We start from the raw sequence: 26,664 nt of genomic DNA on the forward strand, positions 1-26,664 counted from the left end.
TGCCTCAATTGTTAGTCCACATTTGATTGCCATGTTGTCAACTCAGATCCAGCTTCTGTGTACAAATCCAGCTGGAAACAGAGTTGTTCTCAGGACTGCTGGGTCACGACACATGGTGAATCATCTGTCAAGTCAGTGGCTGCATAGCAGCATTCACAGCTCTGCACGGGATGATGCTGACACTTGGGATGTCATTTGCCTATTATGTGAGTTTTGAGAAAGCAATCCACTTCATGTTGTCATTTCCTTTGGGGGGCTCTTGGAGAGCCTCATTGAAGGTCTCCCTCTGGAAGGTATTTATGTTCACAGTAAAGCTTGGAACTTTTTAATACAGAAACAAGAACCCAACCTTTCACTCCTTGTAGTTTTGCAGCAATATGGCGGTTCAGAGGACAGTATGAGGTTCTTTCCTCCTGGGTTAGGGTTGGTCTTCAGTGCTATCTTTCCACAAAACTAAGTCTCTGCACTGAAGATCATGTAAGGGCTGTAGCGGGATGTCTTGGGACAGGCAGATGTGACACGTTGTTGATGAGAGTATTTTACAAGACCTTAGCAGTATTTAAGAACATTGGATTGTATTAGACTAGGGTCTCCTAAGGTCTGGAAGGAGCAAGGGTAAGAGAATGCCTGTAATTTCACAAGGGGATAGTCAATGTTGACTGGACGGGGAGGAGTGAAGAATCATCAGGGATAAAGACAAGACTTTAGACCAAGGCAAGTTGAGTTTCTCAGTGAGCTTAACAAATTTGAACTTAAGAGCACCATTGGCTCATTCTTTCCTTGAGGACTGAAAGTGATAAGGACAATGCAAGGAAGTATTCATTGAATATCCTGAGTAAACTTAGCAGTAAAGTAAGTCCATCTATCACTAGAGAAGAACAAAATCCCCTAAGTGGCAAAAATTCTTTCTAGCATCAGCTTAGCTACAGTGGTGGCATGTAGCCAGGAAACACCTTCTAACCACCTTGAAATACACACAGACTAAGCTTAGAACATATTCATGCTTACGAAATGTTGGAAGTTGGAGAAAATCCACTTGCCAATGAAGACAAGGACAGAGGAAATTGGCCACTATCCTTGTTGCACCTTTACTTTTTCACCAAGATTGTGTTTCTGACACACGGGGCATGCTGAGATTTCCTGCTCACTATGAGGGCAAAAACATCCCCACCAATAGGGGCAAGGACTTTAAGATTTCCTTTGCCTTGATGTGTGATCCTATGCAGGCTGTGGACTAAATTTCAGGTGAGGGACCAAGAAGAGACAAAGTGAGCAACTATCTGGGTGTCTCCAAAGCTCATCTTAGTGGATAAAATATTCATCCTATTTCTAATTCATTTTATCAGACTCAGGTGTTAGCAGTTGATATGCCCTAAGTTTCTTAAAATTTCTGTCTCTAAAGGAGGTTGGGCAATGGGAAGTATGCCGGTGATCAAGGGAAAGTTTTCTTGGGAAGCAGCTATCATAGCATATTTCCCAGTCAAGGAATTTGCTTTAGATGTGAAGGTCTGACTATTGTTGTGAACTGTAATTTTGAGAATACTTCATTCTTTGACTAAAGCCTCTCAGAGGCTAACAATTTGGGTTCCATTTTTGATGGGTGTCCATGCAGCTGTTGTGAACCCTCTCTTTCTTATTTTGTCATCTTTCTTATTTTGTGCTAGTTTGAAAGCTCAGGTGACAGCTACAGGTTCAGCCACTTGAGTCAAATTAACCTCAGGTGTGAGTTTGAACTCACTGGATTGTTGAAAATTTAATTTCCCATTTGTGTGGCTGAAGTAAAATGCTCCACAAATAAGGAGACATGGGGAACTTGGAGAGGAGTTTCAGTAAGGTCAGTGTGCAGAGAGTGAGGGACTGTGATGGTAATACAGCTCTGAGGACATCCCTCAGAAGTAGGGGAAGGAGAGTAGCTGGCTTAAGGTTTTAAGAGCAGTGGATAATAATGCATGATGGAGGCAGTTGTAGGATTTTATGAGATGAGTCTGGGTGTGGAAAAGTGGTGAGTGTTCTCCGTGAGTAATAGGGTCTAAACTGCATTGGGTATGTAAAGGTTGAATGGATGACTCATAGCTAAATCAGCAGTGGTCTGGATTAATTGGGGGGTTTGGGGAAGGAGAATTCCTGAGACACTAGGTCTAAAGTGAGGCTAAAGTACCCCCATAGGACTTTGGCTTCCCTTGTATTTTGGGGTAAGACCATCCTAAGCATGCCCTTCCTTTTTGTTTAAGAAAGGGAAAAGAGTAATGAGTCCAAAACAGGGAATCCAAAGGCAGGAGAAGAGGATAGAGAGGATGTACTGCTTTGAAATACAGATATGAAAGGAGAGTCCTGATTAAGGGGTTTGGTAACAATCTCTTTCGCCATGGCACTAAGGAAGAGGTTATGGCCCTAAGGGAGAGATTATGGTGGGAAAGTTAAGGGTCCAATTCCTGTAATAGTCAACTAATTCTAGAAACCCTGAGTTACCTTTTGGTCTCAGGGAGAGGGAAATCAATGATAGTGTTAACACATTGAGGATAAGGTCTTTCCTTTAGAGGAGATATTCTCTAGGTAATACACTTGAGGACTGAGTCTTGCATTTTGTCTTTAGAGACTTATGTCCCTGTGGACAAGAGCTTGGAGTAAGTAACGGGTAATGATAAAGGAGCTGTCAAAATAGGGTGAGCAGAGAAAAGTGTCACCTACATGCTGAATAACAACAGAGTTGCAGGGGAGGGTTAAATCTCTCAGGCCTGTATTCAGGGTAGTAGAGAAGTAAGATGGGTCCTCAGTAAGGTGAGACATGATGGTCCACATATATTATTGAATTTATACATGAAGGCAGAAGGATATTGGGAGTCAGGGTTGAAAAATATTCTGGAAGACGCAGAACATAAGTCAAGGACTATGAGGCAAATGCAGTTGGGTGGACAGAGGCCAGAATGGTGTCGGGGTTTTTCAGAACTAAAGGAAAACTAAGGATTGAATATTTTGTTGATTGCTCTCAAGTCTTGGATTAGCTGGTATCCCATTTGGCTTCTTTACAGGGAGGATGGGAGTATTACAGGAACTAGATGTGGGACTAAGACTCCCTTGTCAAGGAGGCCTTGAATTATAGGTTGAAGACCTTAGAGGATTCTTGCTTTAGAGGACACAGTGGGAGTGTTGGGAGTGTACAGAAGGTTCTATTTCTACTCTGAGAGGGTCAGACTTCCAGATTTGATCTGTGTCAGTGCGGTAAGCAACTCCAGGAGAGTCAAGTAATTTGCTTGTACTTGAGGGCTTAAAGGAGGCTCAGGCATTTTGTCAGCAGCAAGAAAAAGCTGAGGGCAAATGAGAGCCATGAAAAACAAAGGTATGAGGTGGGGAGTCTCAAGGATGAGACTCTTAGGGAAGCAAAGTTTTCAGTTAGAAAGTAATTCTCTTTCTAGGAGGTTGACCAGGGAGTGGAGCTAAGTTGAAAGCTGTGCTAGGTAGTGAGGGACCCTAGTGAGTCACAGAGAGTTTCAGCTAAAGGTAGTCACATGGATGACAGTCACGTCCTCCAGAGAGATGGCTGTGTACAAGGGAAGGTGGAGGGAAATCAGAAGTACTGATGGCAGGGTTTTTTGCCCTGGGTCCACTAGGAAGGAGGTGGGAGTGCCCATTCATGGGAATGATTGTTTCCTCTGGCAAGTTAGTGTGGACACAGGGGGCGGGTCCTTTAGTGAAAGTCATCAGGGAGATAGATTTTTGGACTCTTGTTCCCTTTTACATTATAAAACCAGGCAATATCCTTTTATTAATGATATCTGCAAGTGTCTTTATCTTTGGGGAGTTTTGGAGGAAGCAAATTGCCCTGGCCTCCTTCTTTCTAATCAGCTAAGTTGTAAAGCCTTCAGTTCACATTGGGTTGATTTGATGTTTCCTGCAATGGAGTCTTCATGGTGTTGAGCTAGTGTACATGTTTCGAGAGAGGAACATTTTTCCTATTTATATTGTGGTTTTAGATGACATCTCTAATTCTTGGTCATAAGCCATTTACAAAATTAGTAGCAAAGGCAGACTGGTTCAGTCTTCAAGAGCAAGACCGAAGTGTCCTTTCCAACATTTTCTAGTCTCTGTCTATAGTTAGAGGTGGGGTCATCTTTTTGTCACCTGCAATCTTGCATCTTTGACCTATCAGTTTTTGAGGGGAGACAATGAGAACAAATTCTAAAGTTTCTCCCAATGGTTTTAGCTTATAAGCCTCAGGGAAATTCTAGGTGCCAAAGAGGCCACTGCAGTTGTAAATTATCCTCAGTAAAACTCTGCCATTTATTGAGGTCATGAACTGAATTGCTACCATAGTGGAGAAACATACAGCAGGTCCTTGAATAACATCCTTTCATTCAACATCCTTTGGTTATGATGATGATGTGAGGGAAAATAATGCTCCCCAGCCAGACCAACTGTCTGTGGAGGGTGCTTGTTCTCCACGACACGGGTTTTCTCCAGAGACTCCAGTTTCCTTCCACATCCCAGAGAAGTGGAAGTTAAGCGAATTGGCTTGTCTACAATGCCCCATCAGAGTGCGCATGTGCAAGTGGCCCTGCGATGGAAGGGTGGGTTTCCACCTTGCGAACTGAGCTGCCAGAATAGGATCCAGACAGCCGCAACCCCAAAATGAAGTGAGCAGGTTAGAAAAAACAAAACAAAACACCGTTTTGCTTGTTTTCACTCATCTTTCTTAAGTGGATGTATACTTTACATTTATTTCAATGTTTAATATTAGAAGCAGTTTGGATCTTTATTTAGAAGTCTGGTGATTTTTTGTGACTAGAAATATGTGATTGAAACTTAACTCTTATTGATGTCAATTATCCTATGGCAAAATTGGTTTTGTTATACAATGTATACATTATTTCAATTAAAGTCAGTAACCAAAGATGTTAAGTGAGGACTTACTGTAATCAGAATGGATTTCCAAAGGAGGATGAAGGGGAGGAAAAACCATTTTCCTTCTACCCTTCTAGGTTCTTGGCTGAGACCACCCGGTAATAAAAGACAGATTAGCAGGGGGGAAAAAACAAATGGAAGTTTAATGACATATATGCCTTCGGTATACATGGGAGCAACCCAGGAAAACTGAGTAATTCCCAAATATGGCAGAAGCCACTACCTTAAATACTACTTCAACTAAAGACAAAAAAATATGAGTGGAGCCCATCCAGTGTGGTTTAGTGGTTGAGCGTTGACCTATAAACCAGGAGGTCACAATTCGATTCCAGGTCAGGGCACATGCTTGGGTTGCAGGCTCAATCCCCATTGTGGGGCATGTCAATCAATGGTACTCTCTCATCATTGATGCTTCTATCTCTCTCTCACTCAATCTTCCTCTCTGAAATCAATAAAAATATATATTTTAAAAATGTGGGTGGAGAGGGGGGTTAGATATGGGAGGTTACCAGGAAAAGCACAGGTATGATTTACCCAGATGTAAGTCCTTGCCTTTTGCATTGATAAGAGTTTGTAGGGAGTTGGTCATCCCCCTCTTCCTGGCACAGAGGGGGAGACACTCTCATAAATGCAGATTTTTCTCCATAAATGTAAATCTCTTACAAAAGGGCAAAAGTGCAACTTCTACTCAGTTTTTAGAGCTTTTCCTGTGCCTGTTGTCTCTTAAAAACAATCAGCCTACAAATAATCCTTATTTCAAAGAGACGCATCTGGAGTGACAAATTCTGTTCCTTTTCAGGCTTGAGAAGTGAATGGAAAGTGTCTCATGGTGAACGGAACAGCAACAAAACCCAACCTAAAGAGTGTTCAAACAGAATCAAAATCAAGTCCTTTCCATGTTACCATGGACAGATGGCCAAGCACAGGACCAGGAGCGGACTCTCCCTGGGACCCCTGGAATGCCGGCCCAGCAAGGAGCACAGCAGACTGGAGGGGCCTCAGCACCCGGGCCCAGATGCTTCCATCCAAACACAGCACCAAACTATCAAAAAACAATAAATGGATAAGGGCACTGATTTTTCTCAGGCTATTGCAGCAGAGAGAGCAGCCCAAATCCAAAGATTCGAATGTCCCAGTAGCTGTTTTGTCTAGACATTTACAGGAAGGAGCAGACAAACTCCACAGTGTTGGGGGGAATTAACCTTCACTGTTCTGAGCACAGGGCTCAGGTAAAGTCCAGCACTGTAAGGGAGGAGGCCCCTTTGCTCTGCCCACAGAGCTCCCACCTGGCAGGGTGTGAAGTGGTAGAAAAGAACCTGTGAGAGAACTGAGAGGTGCCAACAGAGCTCTGGAAAAGGCCCATGGAAGGCAGCCAGGCAGAGAAGTAAAGAAAGCATCTGTGGGGCTGGGGGTGGGGAACTGTGGTGAGAGGTTGACAAAAGGGATGGAGGGATGAAGTGGCCAAAGAGCAGGAGACTTGCCACTAAGAGGGGAGAGAGTTTTGCCCATCACCAGGAACCTGCAACATGCCAGGCACATGGGTGAGGGATTCTTTTTCCCAGAGTCTTCCCTGTGTTTGACCATGTAATGCCCAATCCCTCACCCTTCACTGCCTTCTCAAGAAGTTTGTAGTAAACTTATTCATTACTTTTCAAGACCACTGGCTCTGTGGTCCTTTGATGCATCTCATGCTGGGAAAGGCCTGGAACCCAGGAGAGCATGCAGGCTGGTCTCATCAGGGGTCTCTCACCTGCCAGCTATGTGGGCACACAGCCCATCTCCTTCCTGGACCCTCAGGTCTTTGGAAATGAGAACCCTATCTGCTTCATCCTCTGCCCCCCATGTACATAGCAGAGGCTTACACAGAATTCCTGGGTCCCACTGAAAATTTTATAAATTGGTCACTTATGAATCAATCTGAACCTTTTTTTGCAGCTAATTTTGTTTTCAACTTGTGCCACCTCTTGGGGGCACTGAAGTCCTCCTTCTTTCATTCCCCACATGCCCAACTCAGGCAGGAGCTGCTTGACCACGTGAACTCTTCAGGATTTCTGATAAAAGTAGGAATGTTGAAAGAGAAAGGCAAACGGGCTATTTGCTTTCTCAATGCATCCCAGGTCAGGGGAGGCAGGAGGGGGAGAGGGACATGCTCTGTGGAGTAGGGCAGAGCAGAGAAGGCAGCCTCCCTGAGAGATCAGGGAGTGAGGCTCCTGATTGCACACGGGGGTGGGGATGGGGGTTGGAGGGGAGGTGGTCTTATTAGCATGTGCCTTCTCCAAGCACAGCTCTTTGATGAAGTGAATGTAGTCCTATGTTTGGAAATGAGATAAGTGACAAGAAGAGCAATCTGAGGGAGGAAACTCCAGCCAGTTCGTCTCCCCCTGGCCGCCTCCTTCAGAAGCGCATTGGTGATTAGGCGCCCATGCAAGGCTCCCTGCTGCTGCCCAAATCAAGGCTGCTCTGCTCTGCTCTGCTCAGCTCAGCTCCGGGGGAAGCAAAAGGACAGCAACGCAGGGGACTGGAAACTACACTGGAGAGAAAGGCCAGACCCAACCCCTGAGTGTGTTTTCTTTACAGGAGATGCTGCGAGGCGTGCAAAAGTGATCGGTAATGACTTGCAGTAACCTCTGCAAGTGCCAGGATTCAACAAACACTGTTCCAAAGGGGCCTCCGGCGGCTGCTGCTTCGGGCAGAGTTATTGCACAGCGCCGAGCAGTTTCTGTGACTCTGTTTGGCCTCACAGTTCTCCAACATAGATGAGCTAGCAGACGGTTTTGATACCATTCGTGTACAATGAAAGCAAACCGCCTGTCTTCCTAAGGGTTTCTGAATTTTTCAAGCCACAATAAGAAAAAAAGAAGAGAAAAATAATTGCAGTTACAACATAAGGTTTCCTTGTGCCGATGTCCCCATATTCTTCCTCTGAAAATGACTCTCCTGGGAACTCACCCTCCACCAAAACATCATGCTCTCTTAAAATAAAAACAAAGCCAGCAGATCCAGCAGATGGAGCAGAAAGAGCAAAAATGTGACGTTCTTTTGCCATTAACTTCCTCATGTTCACTTCCAGAAGTAAACAGCCACTCCACTCCCACCAGAGTAAGCACTGTGTCCCACTGAGACCCTGGGCCACTGACACTCCGAAACCAGTTTAATTAAAGCGCCTGACACTCATCCCTGTCCAAAATGTTTTCATTAAGATTCAGCTAAAATAATGTGCTGGGTCAGCAAACACGAGCATGAAACCAGGACCTGGAAGCAAAGTACACACGTTGTCCTGTTCATCTGAGTGTTTGCATTATGGGGTTTGCATTGGCCTTGGCATCTGTCGGCAGCACCAGGCCATGTTGCATAATGGCATGCACCCCAGCCAGCTGCAGGAGCTGCCCGCGTGGGGAGGTGGGTTGCCAACAGCTGCACAGCAGCAGGGAACCATCTCTGTCTGCCACTTCCTGCCCCATCCCAGCTGCCCCAGAGATGCTGAGGGCAAAAGAGCAGCCGCCCCCCACCCCCCACCCCCCAACACAGGGCTGCACTCCAGCTAATGAGAGCCAGGAGGCAGTCAAGATGGAGCAGCGTTCTTGTGAGTGAGCTGGAGAAACCCGTTGTGCTTAAGACAGATGCCTAGATTCTGGACTTCATCTCATTTAAGAAAGACATTGTGTGTATTCTTTAAAGTAAATAAAATAATGAGGAGATGAGAAAGAGGTAAAGAAATGGTTTTCAAAATCCATCCTTCAGTTCTCTGAGAAGAGCAGCTCTCAGTGTCTAGAAAGGGTTTAATCCAGACTTGATTTGTGCACAGAATGGCCTCTCTCTGCGGAAGTACCAGTTGTATAAGCACACGGGTAGCTGCACCGAGCCAGGAGCCAGTACAGTGGCCGTGCCCTCGAAGCTAGCCCTTGGTATGACCAGGAATTTGTCCCTGAAGGGTCAGAACAGGCCTCCCTCAGGTGCCGCCTGGGCATGTGAATTTTTTCATCTGTAGGCAATAGAGACCCTGAGAGCTCATGAGAAACTTTTGCTTTTCCCTGAAGAATTTAAATTTGGGGCCTTGCCCATAATAACAGTTATCACCAGAGATAACTTTTTATGACCTCCCTATAGGGCAGGGCAAACTTCTAATTACTGAGCATCTGCTCTTCTTATCATCCTACCATGACCTTCTTCCCCTCTGAAGCCCCAAGGTGCCTTACCTCTCCTTAGCTCAGAATGCCATATGCACACCATTTTCCCTTTCTGTCTCTGAACAGCTCATGTATGCAGGGATCCCGTCCATACATATGTAATTAAATTTGGTTATTTTCTCTTGTGAATCTGCCTCATGTCAATTTAATTGTTAGATCAGCTGGGAGAGCCTAGGCGGGTAGAGGGGAGTTTCTTGTCCACATCCCTGCAGCTATGGTCAGTAAGTGGCTGATCCATCTCCAGGTAATATGTTCATCCTTCATTCCAGGTCAAGCCCTAGTTCTCAGAGTAAGAAACTTATTTCCAAGTCCCAGAACTTGGACAGCTGTCCTGGAGCCTAATGACAGGACACACAGCGCACCCAGTGGAGTCAGAGACCTCTCTACCTCCTCCTGATGAGAACAATAGGAGCCATGGAGGCAGAAAGGCCAGGCTGCAGCCATGGGTCAGAGTGCTGGGAATTCCCAAGTGTCATTCGGACCTTTGATACCTGTGCCTCTTTGGGGCCAGAGTGCCAGCTGTCAGCCATGTCTAAACAGACAGGGTGGGGGAAGGGGCCATGTGTGTGAGCACACAGCTTCTCCACCAATCTCATTTTTTAACAGCTCTAAGCTCCTTTCTTATTCTGTTCTTAGCTTGTGCGAACGACACAATGGCTGGAGCCAATTTGAGTTCTGCTTCCTCATCCTCTGCTAAGTTGATGAGCAGTGAAAGGCATAAAGGTAGACAAAAACAAGCCAGAGGCTCAAAATAAAACATGAACTGAGCGAACAATGGCTCCCTGTGGTTTGTCAGCGGGCAGGTGTACCACAGGTGTAGAGTCTGTTTCAATGCGGCTGAACGGCCCCTTGTCGGCAGAAACATGCACAAAGGGCACCTTCTCCCCATGGAGGTTGGAGAGGCCCAAGGAGAGCCAGAGGCCACAGATACAGGAAGTGAGGTCTGAGTGTCTCCTGGCGTGAGACACAGAGAAAGGAGGCATTTTTACAGGGAGCCCCAGAGGCCCCAAAGGCCAGGCCAATGGCTGGGGAGGGAGGCATGCAGGGAGCTCTCTCAGCATCCCTTCCCTAGGTGACTTCAGGCCATCCCCAAGCATGGGATGCAGAATGGGGCTGGACACAGAAAGCAGCACCAGCAAGGAGGCCAAAGGTCAGGCATGAAGAGACAGGGTACTTAACACGGAAATAAACAGAAAGAAAGCTTGTGTGCCTCTGAAGCTGTTCTGTGCAATCCATTCATTCATTCACTCACTCCTCTTACCAGCTTCTACAAACAGTTCAAGAATTCCTATCTGTATACTTGGTGATGTTGGGGGTAAAGAGGGAGATGTTTTCTGAAAGACCCTTCAGGAGACCAAGAGAGGGAAATACACTTGGTCATTATTGTACTTGGAGCTTTGGCTTCCAGTAACTAGAAAGTACTTTTTGTTGATTGATGAGAGTGAGCATTTAAATGGACATTCAGAAAGTGGTTCCTGGTCCTCTGGTAGTTGAGTAAGAAACCCGATCTCCTTGGGAGATGCTCCCCTCTGACACCCGAGCTTTGAAGGCCTCGTTCAAGCTGGCCCCGTGTCAGCTGCAGAATTCTCGCTGGCTTCAGCGTTTCCTTTGTCTCTCAGGCTAGTCTTCAGGTTCTGACAAGTGTATGAATTTTCCCTAAATTTCCATGTAACACAAAAGAAACTTTTGTGCTGTGGAACTTTGTTGGGGTTTGGTGTCTTGCCTGTGGCTTGTGTCCTGTCACTTATATCATCTGCAGAGCTGTTCTGGAAGAAGGACTGGGAACACCTGCTGCTGTCACCTGCCTGAAGGAGGCCATGGGTGATGTAGGGAAGTGCCTTGGGGCTAAACCCAGGAGACCTGAGTGTCAGCACCTGTCCTGTCAGTGGCTGGCTCACTCCCACCTCCGTGAAAAAAAAGGGGAGGAGGGGAGACTGGTCTAGACTAGGTTTTCTCAACCTCAGCACTATTGACATCTTGGGACATAATTCCTTTCTGTGGGGCCATCCTGTGCATTGTAGCATGTTTAGCAACCCCAGTCTCTACTTACTGGATGTAACAGTATGTTTTCCAGTTGTGACCATTAAAAATATCTGCATCTTAGCTAGTTAGGCTCAGTGGATAGAGGGTTAGCCTACGGACTGAAGGGTCCCAGGTTCAATTCCAGTCAAGGGCGTATGTCTGGGTTGCAGGCTTGATCTCCAGTGGGGGCATGCAGGAGACAGCCGATCGATGATTCTTTTTCATTGATGTCTCTCTCCCCCTCTCCTTTCCTCTCTGAAGTCAATAAAGGCAATGCGGGAGCCTCTCCTGCCTCAGTGGCAGTGCTAAGGATATCTGACATACCCTTAGTTGTCCCATGAGTTGGACATACCCTGAGGGCTCCCAGACTGCAAGAGGGCACAGGCTGGGCTGATGGACAAATCTCATGTTCTGGGTGCACAAATCTCGTGCACTGGGCCTCTAATATATATATATAAACTAGAGGCCTGATACACAAAACTCATGCACTCGGGGCGGTTCCTCAGCCTGGGCTGCACCCACTCCCAGTCCGGGAGCTCTCAGGGGATGTCCAACTGATGGCTGGGGCCTGCTCCCCGCGCTGGACAGGCTCCTGCCACTGCCGCTGCATTCACCAGCCATGAGCCTGGCTCAGGGCTTCAGGCTGAGCAACGCTCCCCCTGTGGGAGCACACTGACCACCAGGGGACAGCTCCTGCATTAAACATCTGTCCCTTGGTGGTCAGTGCACATCATAGTGAGCCATTGAGTGATCTTAGCATATCAATAGCATATTATGCTTTGATTGGTTGAACAGCCGACTGGACACTTAGAAGATTAGGTTTTTATTATATAGGATATATATGCAGACATTGGCAAGTGCCCTATGGTGGGTGGGAAGGATGCCCTCAACTGAGAACTAGTGGTGTGATCCTGCATGTCTAACCCAGGGCCATGTGTGGTCATGGAGCATGAACGTCACTGGGATAAATGGAGACATGCTGGAAAAATGAACATGGGCTGGATTTTGAACACTTAAATGAAAACAAAAAATATCTCATGAATATTTTATATTAATACTCTTTTATATTCACATCCTGTATAATAAAAGTGTAGTATGCAAACTGTCCCCTCGACCAGAGTTCTTCCGGGAGTTCGACCAGGGGGCAGGCCAGCTCGGGGAAGGGAGGGAGGCCCTGGCAATGGCAGCCGCAGGCAGCTCGGGGGAAGGGAGGGAGTTCCCGGCCAGCAGCCTGCAGCTGCTAGGAATCGTACCAGTGCACGAATTTCATGCACGGGGCCTCTAGTTGATATTTATTATAGTATTTTTAATATATTGGGTTACATAAAATAAATCACAAGAATTAATTTCACCTCCTTTTTATTTTTTACAATGTAGCTACTAAAACATTGAAATAGCATGTGTTGCTCAGCTTGTGGGCATTAGGTTTCTGTTGGTCAGTGCAGGTCTAGATGCCACTGGCTAAGGTTCTTCCTGCTCAGGTCACCCAGTTCTCTGGGAATGGCTTAGCATCTCAGGAGCAAAGCAATCATTTTCCAGCACAACCTGTCATCATGATAGACCGGACAGTGGAGGCATGGCAGAGTGTGGACACGCAATCCTGTCAGCAATCTCCAGTGCTCACCTCGAGGTGCGTCTGAGTCTCTGTTCTTTGTGGTAAACTAAGCAAATCTGCAGGGTCAGCATTTGGAGGCAATACCCTGCCCCATCCCCCCAAGGAAGCAGCCCCAGCTGTCAACATCCTGCTCCAGTCTGCTGATGGATGCGACAGACCCGGACACCCCACACAGACGCCCAGGGAAGCCTGCCTCCCGAGGAAACCATGCCACCCACCCTTAGGAGAGCCTGGGCCTGCATGCTCCCCCTCCAGGGGAACTGGGTCCTAACAGAAACTACTTCAGGACTTGATAAGTGTCTTCCACATACATTACCACTCCATCCCCACAGTGGTCACATTAGCTGACAGTAGAATGTCCCCATCTTTCCTATTTGTGTTCAATAGGAATTTTGCTCCACAAACTCAGGTTATAAAAACATGCATTTCAGTTTTGTTAAATCAAATTAATTTGACCTTAACCCTGTTTGCCACTATCACTTCTCACCCCAGTTCCTGCAGTTGTTCAAAAGGCAAAAGCCCCAGAGTCATAAGCAAAGGAGAAGATTCGAGGTGGCCCCTCTGGTCTTCCGTGGCCCTGGTTATCCCTGACATGCCACTGCCATCTCTGGCTTGGTCCCCTGCAGACGTCTGCACGCTGCTCATTGGTTGCCAGCAGCCATTCCCTACCAAGGCTTGGCCACCTTCTCCAGATCTGGGCCTACGACAGCACAGGCCTCACATGCTTGGGGCTCCTTCTGGAATTTCCAGCACGGGCTCTTTGCTAGCCACAGAAAGCACCCCTCCACGCTGCAGCCTCCTCCTCACTGAGCACAAATAAACAGGCACACAAACAAAACAGAAGTGCCAGCCTCCAACCCCCGCAACACACACAACAGCCCACCTCCCATGCACACAGACCCCATCCTCTGGGCACCAGTTAGCCTAGACTGCTAAGGACCGTGAGCTTTCAGAACAAAATCCACAGGGCGGTGTGGATTCAGGCAAACTGCTTTCAGTTCTGTACCACAAACCTCCCTGCACGATAAGGAGCTCAGAGACCTGACCTTCTTCTGGGAGTGGAGGTAAGAAAATATAGCAGACAGACACAACCGAGTCTATAAATTCCGCTGTTTCCACTGGTGGAGAAAGTGAGATTCTGTGGGGTCCGGCAATTTGCTATCACATTTCTGCTGTCAGACTCAAACCCAGGACCCCTGACTCCACCAAAATGTGTCTGGTACAGAGAGCATGTCAGGAGATGTGCCAGCTCCTCAGGGTCATGTGCTGCTGGCCCCAGGGCGGGGCAGCCAGTCCCCAGGGCCTCGCCTCTGGTCTTGGAAGACAGTCAAACTCTTAGCAAACTCTGACTATTCTGTGGCCACCACTCCACCCGCTTTCCCCCTTCCCCAAGAGAGGACACACTGCCCTTATTCCCTACCGCACGGAACTCGCTATAATTTCTAGACGAAACCTAGTTAAAACTTGAGGCTAGCATATAACTAACTAGATTATCTGATTTACAAGATCTTTTTCTCTCTCAGCTCTCTACAGAAATGGTTTTTTTTAAAGTATGCAATGAAACCTTTAGGTGCTTTAGGGGTTCTGCAAATGTGTGAGCCCACTGCAGGTTTTTAATTGGACGGATGTGGCTGGAAGGGCTCACTAGGAAAGTCGGTTTACAGGAGTTTACAGGAGGTATGGAAATATAAGGCTATCTTATCTTGTGCAGTGGTTATCAGCCCAGGTAATTGAATGGCCGATCAAAGTACTCCATCATAAAATTATAGCATCAGTCTGAAGCTAAAGGATGTTTGCCGATGAGTAGGCGAAGCTCGAGGGCTGTGCAGGGCTCCTCACTTGGATAGCTGCCCCTTTAGGCTGTAAAGTCTGTTCGAGCACCCTAAACAGGGAGCGGTGGCTGATGTCCTCGCAGGAAACGAGGAGCACAGAACCTGATGCAACACCGGCAAATGTCTCTGCAAAGGTTCTGTTGACATTTAAGGAAGAAATGTACTGCTCTGCTCAATACTCCTAACAAAATGCTGCACAGCTACCTAATAGAATGGGAAGGGTTTATCTATCAAATAAAACAAAAACAAAACAAAAAAAACCCCACAGCTTAATAAAATATGGGAAAGTATGAAACAGACAAAAATCAAGTACATTTTTAGACCCTTATAATACTGGATGCATATTAAAATTTTTATCAACAAAAACTGAGTTTTATAAACACAAAGCTGAATGAAAAAAAAACACAAATAAAAGATTGAAACGATTGTGTACTGAATGGATCCACGTATATTAAATTTTAAAAAAGGTGAAACTAGCTGTGGAAGATAGTATAGAGGTTCCTCAAAAAATTAAAAATAGAAAAGATTGTGTGCTGAATGATTCCATGTATACTAAATTAAAAAAAAGGGGGAGGGGGGCAAAACTAGCTGTGAAAGATAGTATAGCGGTTCCTCAAAAAATTAAAAATGGAACTACCACATGAGCCAGCAGCTCCATTCTTCTCAAAGAGATATTTGTACCTCCATGTTCATAGCATTATTCACGATAGCCACACGTTGGAAGCAGCCCTAGTGTACGTCTATGGATGAATGGATAAACAATCTATGGATGAACGGATAAACAACTGTCATAGATGCATACAAAGAAATATAATATTGTTTACCCTTTAAAAGGGAAGAAAATTCTAACATATGCTACAACATGAATGAATCTTGAGGAAGATACACTAAGTGACTAGGCCAGCCACAAAAGGACAAGCACTGCCTGATTCTTTTTTATGAAGTGCCTAGAGCAGTCAAATTCATAAAGCCAGCAAGCAGAACGGTGGTTGCCCAAGGTGGGGGGTGGGGAGAGAGATGGGGGGGTGTGGAGATGAGGAGTTAGTGTTTACAGGGTACAGAGTGTCAGTTTTGCAAAATAAAAAGTTCTGTGGCTGGGAGATGGTGATGGTTGCACACACTGTGAATGTACTTAATGCCACTGAACTGTAGGCTTAAAAATGATTAAGATTATAAATGTTATGTTTTGCACATTTTATCACAAATAAAAATTACTTAAAGGGGGAAAAAGAAAGAAACAGGCAAAATCTGATGCTGGGAAAGGGGCACGGGGAGGGCATCATGTTCTGTTTCTTTATGTAAGTGCTGGTTGTATGAGTGTTTTCAAATTGTGAACTTTTAGCAAATTATAAAGTCAGGCTTTTGGCACTGTTCTGAATGTATGTTATTCTTAAATTAAAAGTTTAAAAAATTATCAACAAAAATATAAACCCAACTGTACAGGAAAGGCCACAGGATGAAAGATAACCTCAAGTCTATACCATACGATGGACTATTAACTTTTGCTCACATTTTGCTCCACAACAGCTTCAAGTATATGAAGCAACTTCTAGTTTTGTTTTTATTGCCACTTCTGTTAAGGGCCAAAAAAATGTCAGATTAAAAAAAAAAACAGCTCTGGTGGTGGAGGGGGCAGAGAAGGGGGGCTGGGGGCCTGTGTAGGGGCAAGGAGGGAGGTGGAGGGACTGAACAAAAAGAAAAGAGAAGGAACTCATGGACATAGACAACAGTGCGGTGATTGTGGGGGCGAAGGAGGAGGTGGAAGGGGGTGTGAGGGAGTAAATAGTGATGGAAAAAGAAATAAAGAAGAAAAAACTCTCTCAGGAGTCCCTTCCTGCAAGGGCCTCAGCACAATCCAGACTCAGAGAGAGTGTGGAGAGTTCACGGTGGAGCTTTGTAGGGATTAGGGAATCACAGGTGCGCCCTTACCTAAACCAGCCAGCAGCTTACTCATTAATCAGGTACTTAACGGGCTGCTGCTCCCAGTTCCCCTGGCCTGGCAGACTGGTAGCTTTGGACTAGTTCCCAGTTTTTGCCGCCACCCCGCCCATCCCCTTTCTGCTCCCAGCCAAAACTTCTCCCTGCAGGTATTCAGCTGTGAGCCTGGTCCTCGGTCCTCGGTCCTCGGCTTTTCTTCTCTGCTGGATCCCTCAGAGCTGATTGCTCAGGTTTCTCCTCAGGTTTTCTCAGGCTGCCCGGATGGCTGCTCCCCACGCTGTTCACACGGAAATCTGGTTTCTCCAGGAGAGGTCCTGACTCTCCGCTCTCCGCTCTCTCATCTTTCTCCCACAGCTTTTATTTCTACTTTTATTTCAAATTCCTGCCCCTATCTGACCACAAGCCAGAGGAGGCATATAGGGCTCACAGCCTCTACATTTCATTTCCTCTTGGTCCTTTTAATCCAGCTTTTTAAAATATAATACTATTGGTATCTTACAAGATGCTAGCACTGATGCTGAGTACTGAACTCCTACAATCTAATGCTCACAACGTCACTCAACAAGGAGGACACTGAGGCTGGGTGAAGCACTTGCCAAAATGCAGGGCCTGCCTAGGTTTGGCCTGCTAACGATGGTGCACCAGAGCCCGTGCATATGTGCACATCCTGAGAAGTGGAGGTGCTGCTGTGGAGTGCTTCAGGCACCCCCCAGGGGCCTGGACGTCCAGATCATGCTGGCTTCCTCTAGCCACTGCTAGAACATTAACAGGAAGTCACAGGATGCCAGGGATTTAAAGACTCTTAGAGGTCCTCTGATCACAACCTTTTGTTTTAAATATCACATATAAGCCCGGGGCCCTCTGTTTACCTTGTTTTATCCAAATAAAACCAGCGAGCAGGTGCATGCAGCTCAACAGGAACCCAGCTTTGGGGAAACACCTATCTCTCCAGAGTGGGAACTGGATGGAGTGTGTGTTACAGAAGGGGAAAGGGGCTGCCCGCTGTCGGTCAGGCCTGGAGAGGACCCACACCAGGGCCACGCTGCCTGGGGGGGCTACTGCCCACACCCGGGCTGAGGAAACACCATCAGGCATCCACAGACACACCAGGCCACAATTTCAGGTCAGCTTATCAAAAGAGAAGTAACTGTTTTATTACCTCTCATCTTTTTTTTTAGAACTTGCTCAAGATTTTGAGAAAGAATAAATAACTCCATTCTTTAAAGTTCAGTGGGGAAAGATTTATTTCCTAATAAAAATGCTTCTCTTCCATTTCTGCAAGGAGTGACCATATCAGAAATGGCCTAGTTGCTCAACCCTTACATGAATACCAGGCTCATTAACTCAACCCCAACCCATCCTTCTCTGCTGCTCTCTGCTCTCCATCACCCCCCACGGGGCCAAGAACAACAGTTTGCCACCCACCAAGCAGCTCTCCCAATCCCCCAGGAACTGGTGCATTCACCTCTGTGACCAGCAACCCCAGTTTAAGGAAAGCTGAAGGCCAGATCTGAGCTGTTTACACTAAGTCTTTTTCCACTAAGAGCAGCTTCACTCTAGAAACTTTCTGAACTCATGAACACGAACTTTCACCTTGTTCCTGCAGAGTGGGTAGCATGCTTGGCTTTTGCCAGATTGGAGCTTACTGGAGAAAAACACAAGTTCCTCTTTCAGCCTCCTTCCATCACTTCTGGAGGAAAGCTGTCCAGCTACCAAAACAAAATGTTTCCCAGCTCTTCCTCCCACACCTATGAACTTTGTGCCTTGATTAAGCCCTGGATTCGCCTTAAAACAGAACTGGACCATGTCCAAACAATTTCTTCAGGTTCTTCAAACATTAACTCAACAGATGTTATGTCAACAGATTTGCCTGTTCCCTCTCCCTCTCCTTTTGAGTTGGTTCTTGTGGTGTCAACTGGAAAGTCTGAACCTCACCCCCATGCCCCTCTTACCAGGGGAAGGAAGCCCCTTCATGTGCACAGTTGCCAGCACTGTGTTTCCCTCTCTGGTCCCTGAAAAGAGCTGCCAGGGAGCAGGTGGAAGTGATGAGCAATGGGATAGGTGGGTCCAAAGAACGTCTAGTTACTTCGCTCCTGGCAGGGAGACATTGGACCATTTCTCCCACAGACAGACACACCAAAGCTGCCTGACTTTGACACCCACCACCACCACCACCCTACCCCACTCTGTCCCCATGTAGAGTAAGGGCTGCTGTGGGGAAAGAACCAGCTTCCTCGGGGAATCTTGCTGGGAACCCTCCACAAGGGCCTGGGCATCTGTTCCCAGCAGGGCCTGGAAACTTAGAAGGCAGGAGCCGTTAGAGGGCAGCATGGGCTCACACATAACTCAGCAGGCTCCTTTTTCAGTTACAGGGCATCTGGGAGCACAGGCACTAGCTGCCGCAGAAAAACAAGTTAGAAAGGCAGAGGGGGGGTGGGAGACAGAAACCTCCCTCCAAGCCCTCGCTGTGCCAGTGAAACACTGTTCTTGGGAAGGCCAGGCTGCGTCTCCCAGCACATGCCAGGGGTATGCACTGAGGAGACACAGGCTCCGGAGAGAAGCCACACCTCCTGCCCCCTTAGACAAGTGTGATGGCTCCTTGGCCTCTGGGCAAGGAAGCCAGAGTGAGTGCCCAGAGCCCTGAACAGAGACGGGTGTGGGAGACTTCAGGCGGGCACTATGCCCTTTGTGTCGCTTCACTCTTCAGCCTCTGGAGCGAGAGGACAAAGGAGCACCTTGATGCTGGCAGACGCTGCGGGCACGGCTGGGTTTTACAAGGAAGGACGAAATCTGATTCCCCCAATCAGAATAGATCATCTTTGCCTGTCTATGAGGTGACCCAGTTCTGAGCACAGTGCTTGGCTCTGAACAGATGTGTATCACACTCCCAGCTTGCAACCTGGGCCTTGCCAGAGAGGTAAGAACATGGCATCCTTCCACGGGACAAATTCGAGAGCTGGCTCTTGGGCATCCCTTGCAAGGGCAGCTCTGCATCTCAAAGGACTCCTGGCAACAAGGACTGGCCTTTGTCCCGCCTCCCACAGCACACCTTTACTGACTCACCCAGGCAGCTCACCCCAGGGGAGGGCTGAAAAGGAAAACCTGGAGCAGTGGAATGGGCCACACCGCAGTCCAGCCCCCTAGAGCCAGGGAGCAAAGCGGACCCCTGCAATCTTATCCTTCATGTTTTCCCGCAAGCTCTCCGGGACAGCTCTGATTCATGATGCCATGGGGGTGGGAAGATCCAGCCCCAAAGTCCTGGGAAGATTCAAGTGTGAAGCAGAAGGTAGCAAGTGACCAGACTCCCAGCATGGAGCTACCACCTCATGCACAGGCCTCAGGTTCTTACTCGCTTCTCCTGCCTGAGACCTGCCCTGGCCTCAGAACAGCAGCGAGGCCCTGCACAGCGTGGTGCTGTGGCTCGGTGTGCTGCTATGCCTGATGTTTCTTTATGGAGCGATTACTGTTCATTGAGGATCATTTGCATGTATTCCCTTCTGAAACTCTACCGATGAAAAGCCAGGTGCAGGGCCTGAGCAGGTAGGCTAGCAAGTCTGGTGGCGCCAGCAGCCCTGAGCACTCCAGTTCTGCCTGCTTGGCCACCAGGGTCTGCCTCTGGGCCTTCCTCCTCCCTCCTCCTGCCAAGTGGGAGGGACTAGGAGCCTCTAAAGTGGGGACATGCTAATTATAGAAGTAACACTCACCATCGGGAATAGAACGCACTTGGAACTGAATGGGGAACTTCACGTTGCTGGGAGGGCTTCCAGTTTCCAACAGTGTTGGGCTAGGTATGCAGACTGAATTTCCCACTGAGAACAATTTAAAAACTGGATGAATAGAAACGAATGCCAAGTCCTTCTGTTTTTCTTTTTAAATATGGAAAAGCAAAGAACATTGGCTGTTGTTACAGGGCACAATGAAGGCCTGGGAGCATTTCTTTCCGATCATGCAGCATCAGAAACAAACCTGCTGGTGCTGTGATTCAAAATGTAGATTGGCATTTGTCGTTTTCATGAAATTCTCCTTGTGCACTATCCAAAAGCTCTCACACCAGTCAAAATGTATATGGTATAGTTACATGTGTGATTATAGGTGTGATTTACTCATTGAATTCTTTATTTAAGGCTAATTCCACCCAGCGAAAGGACACAGCTGCTCTGCTCCTTTGGAGCTCCTCTTGTCAGCTCTGCGGCTACACCTTTCCTGTGCAGAGACCACAGACGTCCCTGCCCCTGTGGTCTGTAGCCTCACGGAGGAGACCATCCAACTCCCCTCCGGCCCGCCCACGTCTGCATTAACTTTATACCAGTAAATATTCTCCTGATCTGAGCTGTTAGATTTTTAGTCCCATTCACCAGTGAGGCCTTATTCTTCACTGTCTCTAATTTGGGGCATATTCACCTCCCTCAGCACATTTCCTCAACTCAAAGATGGTATTAATAATAGTTAAGTACCTCATGGTGTTGCTGTAAAGATTAAATAAGATAATACAGATAACACATTGGGCGCCACATACCCAGCCAGTTAGTGTTAGCTACCACTATTGTTAGTAGTATTAGTGTCAACCATAAAAAGTTATGACTTGCTGAAACCGGTTTGGCTCAATGGATAGAGTGTCGGCCTGCAGACTGAAAGGTCCCAGGTTCAATTCCGGTCAAGGGCATGTACCTGGGTTGCGGGCACATCCCCAGTAGGAGATGTGCAGGAGGCGGCTGATCGATGTTTCTCTCTCATCGATGTTACTGACTCTCTATCTCTCTCCCTTCCTTTCTGTAAAAATCAATAAAATATATATTTTTTTAAAAAGTTATGACTGGCATTTTGTTTAACTAAATATTCAATGTCTCACTTTAAACCGTCCACTGAGCACCAGCACTTTCCAACGGGAGGGACGTACTGCCACAGGAAGCAACCAGTCCACCTTGGACACCCTTAACGGCTGCAATGCACTTCTTCACGTTGAAGATGAGATCTGACCCCAGGGAATTTAGTGGTCCTCCTCAGAGCATCAGAGTCCTCTTCCTCAATCTTTGAAGGTGGTCATCACGTCGCTTCTTCCTTATCTCTGCCTACTTCTTTCAACCTTCCTGCCATGCTGTAGCCTCAAGCCCTTTGCCATCAGTTCCTCTTGGCAACTGGATGACAGGTTATTTCCCTCTTAAGTTTGGTGTCTGCCCAGCATGGCTCACGGCAAACACTGAGCTTCGCCAATGCAGCCTTTGTGTGTGTGTGTGTGTGGTGGGGAGGGGGCGGTGGTCGTCACACTTGCTGGTGGCTCTTTTTCACTCAACTCTTAGCTAAACACCTTTTAAGTCTTTTTCATGACCCTGCCACACCTCCCCCATCCTGGTCTTATGCTATTTACTTATAAATCATATTCTCTTATCAGTTTCAACCCATCATCAAGCCTTCCAAGATGTTTTTAGGTTGTGGTGAATGGTCCACAAAATTGGTGGAGTGACCTTTATGACCTCACATGGGTAACATATGATGAATATGTTGGACAAGACATGCTAGAGAGCCTTCCTTCTGAGGAGGCTTCCAGTCAGTTATTACCACCCGCTGTCCTGCCCCACGGCCCTGCTGTCTCTGTAGCATTTTCTACCCATTCTAGGCTTCTAAGTGAGTAGTAAGGGGGACTTCAATAGCCTTTAGGGAAAGGGATAAGGGAGGGGAAAGGGAGAGAAAAGCTTGCATATATACTTTTTTTTTACCCTTGAACACAGGTGTGAACTGCTCAGATCCACTTATACATGGTGTTTTTCAATAAATACTTGTACTATTTTCCACCCATGGTTGGGAGCCCATGGATGCAGAGGACTGACTATATGCATTGATCTATATGGGAGACTTGAGCATCTGGGTATTTTGGCATCTATGGGGGATTGGGTGGGGTATTTCCTGGAAGAAATCTCCCACAATTTAAGGTTTTGGGGAGTCAAAAGTTATACACTAAATTTCAAAAGATTGGAGGGGGAGTCCATGCCTCTAACCCCTGCATTTTTCATGAATAAATTATATATATATATAAATGAAATATTACTCAGCCTTGAAAAAGGAGGTCCTGCCATTTGTGACAACATGGATAAACCTGGAGAGCATTGTGCTATGTGAAGTAAGCTAGACATAGAGAGAGTGATACTATATGATCTCACTTATACTAGTATGTGGAATATAAAATAGTCAAATTCACAGAAGCAGAGAGTAGAATGTTGGTTGCCATGGCAGAAGGGACGGGGAAACGGGATGATGTTCAAAGGGTCTCAGTTACACAAAATGAATAAATTCTAGAGCAAATTTGTAGAGATGTAATGCAGGGAGTACATGGTGACTACAGTTAACAACACTGTATTGTATACTGGGAATTGCAAAGAGGATAGAGCTAAGGTGAAATCTCACCACACACAGACACACACACAGTGGCAACTAAGCAGAGGTGATGATATGTTAATTAGCTCAATTGTAGTGATCTTTCCACATGTATACTATCTCAAAACATCAAGCTGTACAACTTAAAAACATACATGTCAAGGATATTTCAATAAACCTCTTTGAATAAGAATGTTAAAACTGGGAAGCAGAAAATACAGTACAACAGAATGACCAGAGGAGAGCAAGGAAGGGCAGCAGAAGGGCAGCGCATCGTGGTTACAGGCCACTGAAGACGCTGGGCTGCCAGACTAAGACGTCCTCCAGCCAGCCCTGCACCCCAGGGTGGGGACTACAGTGCCAGGTTAACTGACCTCACCCAGACAGTGGCAAGAGCTTCCCAACCACGACACATTTTGATCCAAAAACGCTGGTTTCACAAAAAACTGTTTTCACTTCCTGAAAATCTTTAGGCAGAGGAAACATACACATCGTGCTTTCCTGAACACAACTGCCTGGAAAGGGCAAGGCTGTGTGAATATAAGCCTCCAAAACAAACCTGTTCTTCCTACATTGTGTAACTCAGAAGGAAGCTCGCATCCCTCCTCACCTGGGCTCTCCCAGCTATTGGAGGATGCAGCCTTTGGACAGATGTTTGCTGAGCGGACAGGCTTAGCCTGGGACAGAGCTCCTCGCACTCTGTAAACAGCCCTGACCATCAGGGGGCAGATCTCAGCCAAGCTCCACACTAACGGCCAGAAATGTGCCACTCGGGCCCTGCCGGCGCCTTTTGGGGGCATCAGCTTATTTCTGAATCACAGTTTCTTCCTTTGGAAGAAAGAAATGAATAGGACAATAATGCTAGCACATTGAGTTGCTCTGGAAGAGAGGGAAGCTGTTCCCTTATACATATTCCCCACGCTCTGTCATAGCCATTGAAGCGTGATGTGCTTGCTAGGACCCCATGTATCTGTAAAACCTACCAAAATAAGATAGTTACTGTTGAGCACAAAATACTCAGAAGAGATTTCTTTAAAGTAATGTTTCCCAAATATTTTTGTGTACAACTTTTAACAAGAAACAGTTTACATCCCTATCCAGCACACACACACATGCACACTCAACTTAAATAAATGTTTCATGAAACAATATTTAATCTTACTTATGCAATACATGCAATCTGGTATTATATATTCTGTTTCATTCTTTAAATTCATAGCATACTATAGGTTACAACTCACAGTTTGAAAAACATTGGTGGGGGCTTCCATACGGAGATGACAGATTGGACATACACGGTATCACCTCTCCCTTCAAAATCCTATTAAAAAGGAATAAAGGAACGAAATGGTATAAACCCACAGGACAAAGGTACGGGATTCACATTGTATTTTAAAATCCCCATATTCCCCTACAAAACCATGTTGTCTGAAAACACCAATGCCCATCTTCAGTTCCAGGGAGTAAATCTTGATTACTCTAAGATAATAATATTAATTTTATTCCCCTGGTCTAGTGATTCATTTAGAAATGACTATAATACCTTATTTTGGACCTGGGGCCATGAGAGAAAGTCTGCCGATGATAGGATTAATTCTGAGAAATATTCTAAAGTTTTAACTAGATAAGAAGGAGAGATAGTCTCAATTTCTGCCTCTGGAATATATGCTGCTGCCATATTTTGCCCACAAAGGGAGTTACCAATGCACCCTGGCAGAGCAGATAGATTTTTAAGAACCTGGGTCCCTGACTATGTACTTCAGTCACTAAGTCAATCAACCCCAGAGCCACCTTATTGCAGGTCTTCTTACTATGCAAGTAATGAATCCACTTGTCCTGTGAGCCATTTTAGTTGGGCTTTCTTCACTTTCAGCAAAGCATCCTGAATGGTACAAGTCACATCATAAAATTCCACAACACTAGGGACAAATCAAGGAGCCTAGAACTTCCAAGGAGGGAAAAGCTAGGTCATACTTAACAGAACAAGAATGAAAACGGTATTGGACAGCAGGTACATTAGATGCCAGAAGAATAATCAATGCCTTCAAAATTCAAGGAGAAAACAACTTTCTGCCTTGAATCTATAATCAGCCAACTATCAATCAGGAATGAAAATAGGAAAAAGCATTTTTAGACATGCAAGGATTAAGAAAATTGACCTCTCATACACCTTACCTAAGAGTTAGTTGTTGATGGGTTTCAGGGAAAGAAAAGGAAGAACAGGCATCTTGGAACCAATGAGCCAAATCAGCAGGGAGGGGAAGATGACAACTATGTGGCAAGACCTGAGAACAGTGGAAGTAGAAAAGAGGGGACATGCTGGAAAAAAATAATTAGACTTGACAGAGTAGACAGTGTGGCAGATCGAATGACAAAGTAGTAATCCCGAAGAAATTAGATACATTAATTATTGCTGCATGGCAAATTATCCCCAAGACTTACAGACTTAAAATAATAAACATTTATTAGCTCACAGATTCTGAGGGTCAGGAACCTGGGAGCAACTTAGCTGGTGGTTCTGGCTCAGAGGCCTGACAAGGTTGCAGTCAGTGTGTCATCTGAGGCTCCAGTCACCTGCATGCTCGCCCGAGACCCTGGGCTCAGCTGCCCAGGGCTCCCCACACAGCTGCTGGAAGGGGGCTTCAGTTCTTGCTAACTGTTGGCAAGGGGCCCTGAATCTTTTCCCACATGGACCTGTCCATGGGGCTGATTAAATGGCCTTACAACATGGCAACTGTGTTCCCCAGAGCATCAATCTTTGAGAAAGATGAGGGAGGGGCTGTGAAGTCTTTTAGACCTGGTATCAGGAGTCACACATCAACACTTCTGCCATGTTTAGTTTTTTAGAAGCAATTCACTAAGTAAAGCTCACACATAAGGCAAGAGAAACAGGCTCCTACATTTTGAAGGGAAGCATATTAAAGAAATTATGAACATATTTTTAAACTGCCACAGATAGGTTTATAAAAAAATAGCATGTAAGTAATAAATGAGGCGAATAGGTAACTTAAAGGAAAGCAAAAGACTGGTCACTATGATGTGCACTGACCACCAGGGAGAAGATGCTCAATGCAGGAGCTGCCCCGTGGTGGTCAGTGTGCTCCCACAGCCAACCTCCTGCAGCCTCTTCCCCCTGGCCAGCCAACCTCCCACCACAGATTGGGAGAAAATATTTGCAAAAGATACATTTGATGAAAGACTGTTACCCAACATACATAAAAACTCTTAAAATTCAATAATAGGATAGCAACCCAACTTAAAAATGGACCAAAGAGATTGCCATTTATAATCTTTTTACCAAAGAAGATTACAAATGGCAATCCTATCTAATAAAAGAGAAACATGGTAATTAACGTACGACCGCTACCCTTCCCATTGGCTAATCAGGGAAATATGCAAATTAACTGCCAGCAAGATGGCGGCTGGCAACCAGGCAGCTTAAAGCGAACATGAGGCTTGCCTGCTTCAGTGACGGAGGACTCCAACATCCCCCGCCTGCCGCTGCTGGCCTCTGAGCTTGCAGTTTGAAACATTGTTACAAATATAGAAGCTAAACAAAACCCCAGAAACCTGCTTTCAGTCAGCCGGGATCTCAGAGCTGGAGTCGCAACAAAGTTTCAAATACAGAAGGTAAACAAAGCCAGAAACCTGCTTTCAGCAGCGGAGATCTCATAGCTGGAGCCGAGCCTCAGAACTAAAGCTGGCCCAGAATAAAAAAAAAAAAGGAAAAAAGGAGCGGTTGGGAGCTCCAGTCACCCCCAGCCTGAAAACAGCCCTCAGCCCCTCACCCAGCCTGGCCCGG

This window comes from Myotis davidii, unplaced genomic scaffold, assembly GCF_000327345.1.
Source record: "Myotis davidii unplaced genomic scaffold, ASM32734v1 scaffold80, whole genome shotgun sequence".
Lineage (NCBI taxonomy): Eukaryota > Metazoa > Chordata > Mammalia > Chiroptera > Vespertilionidae > Myotis > Myotis davidii.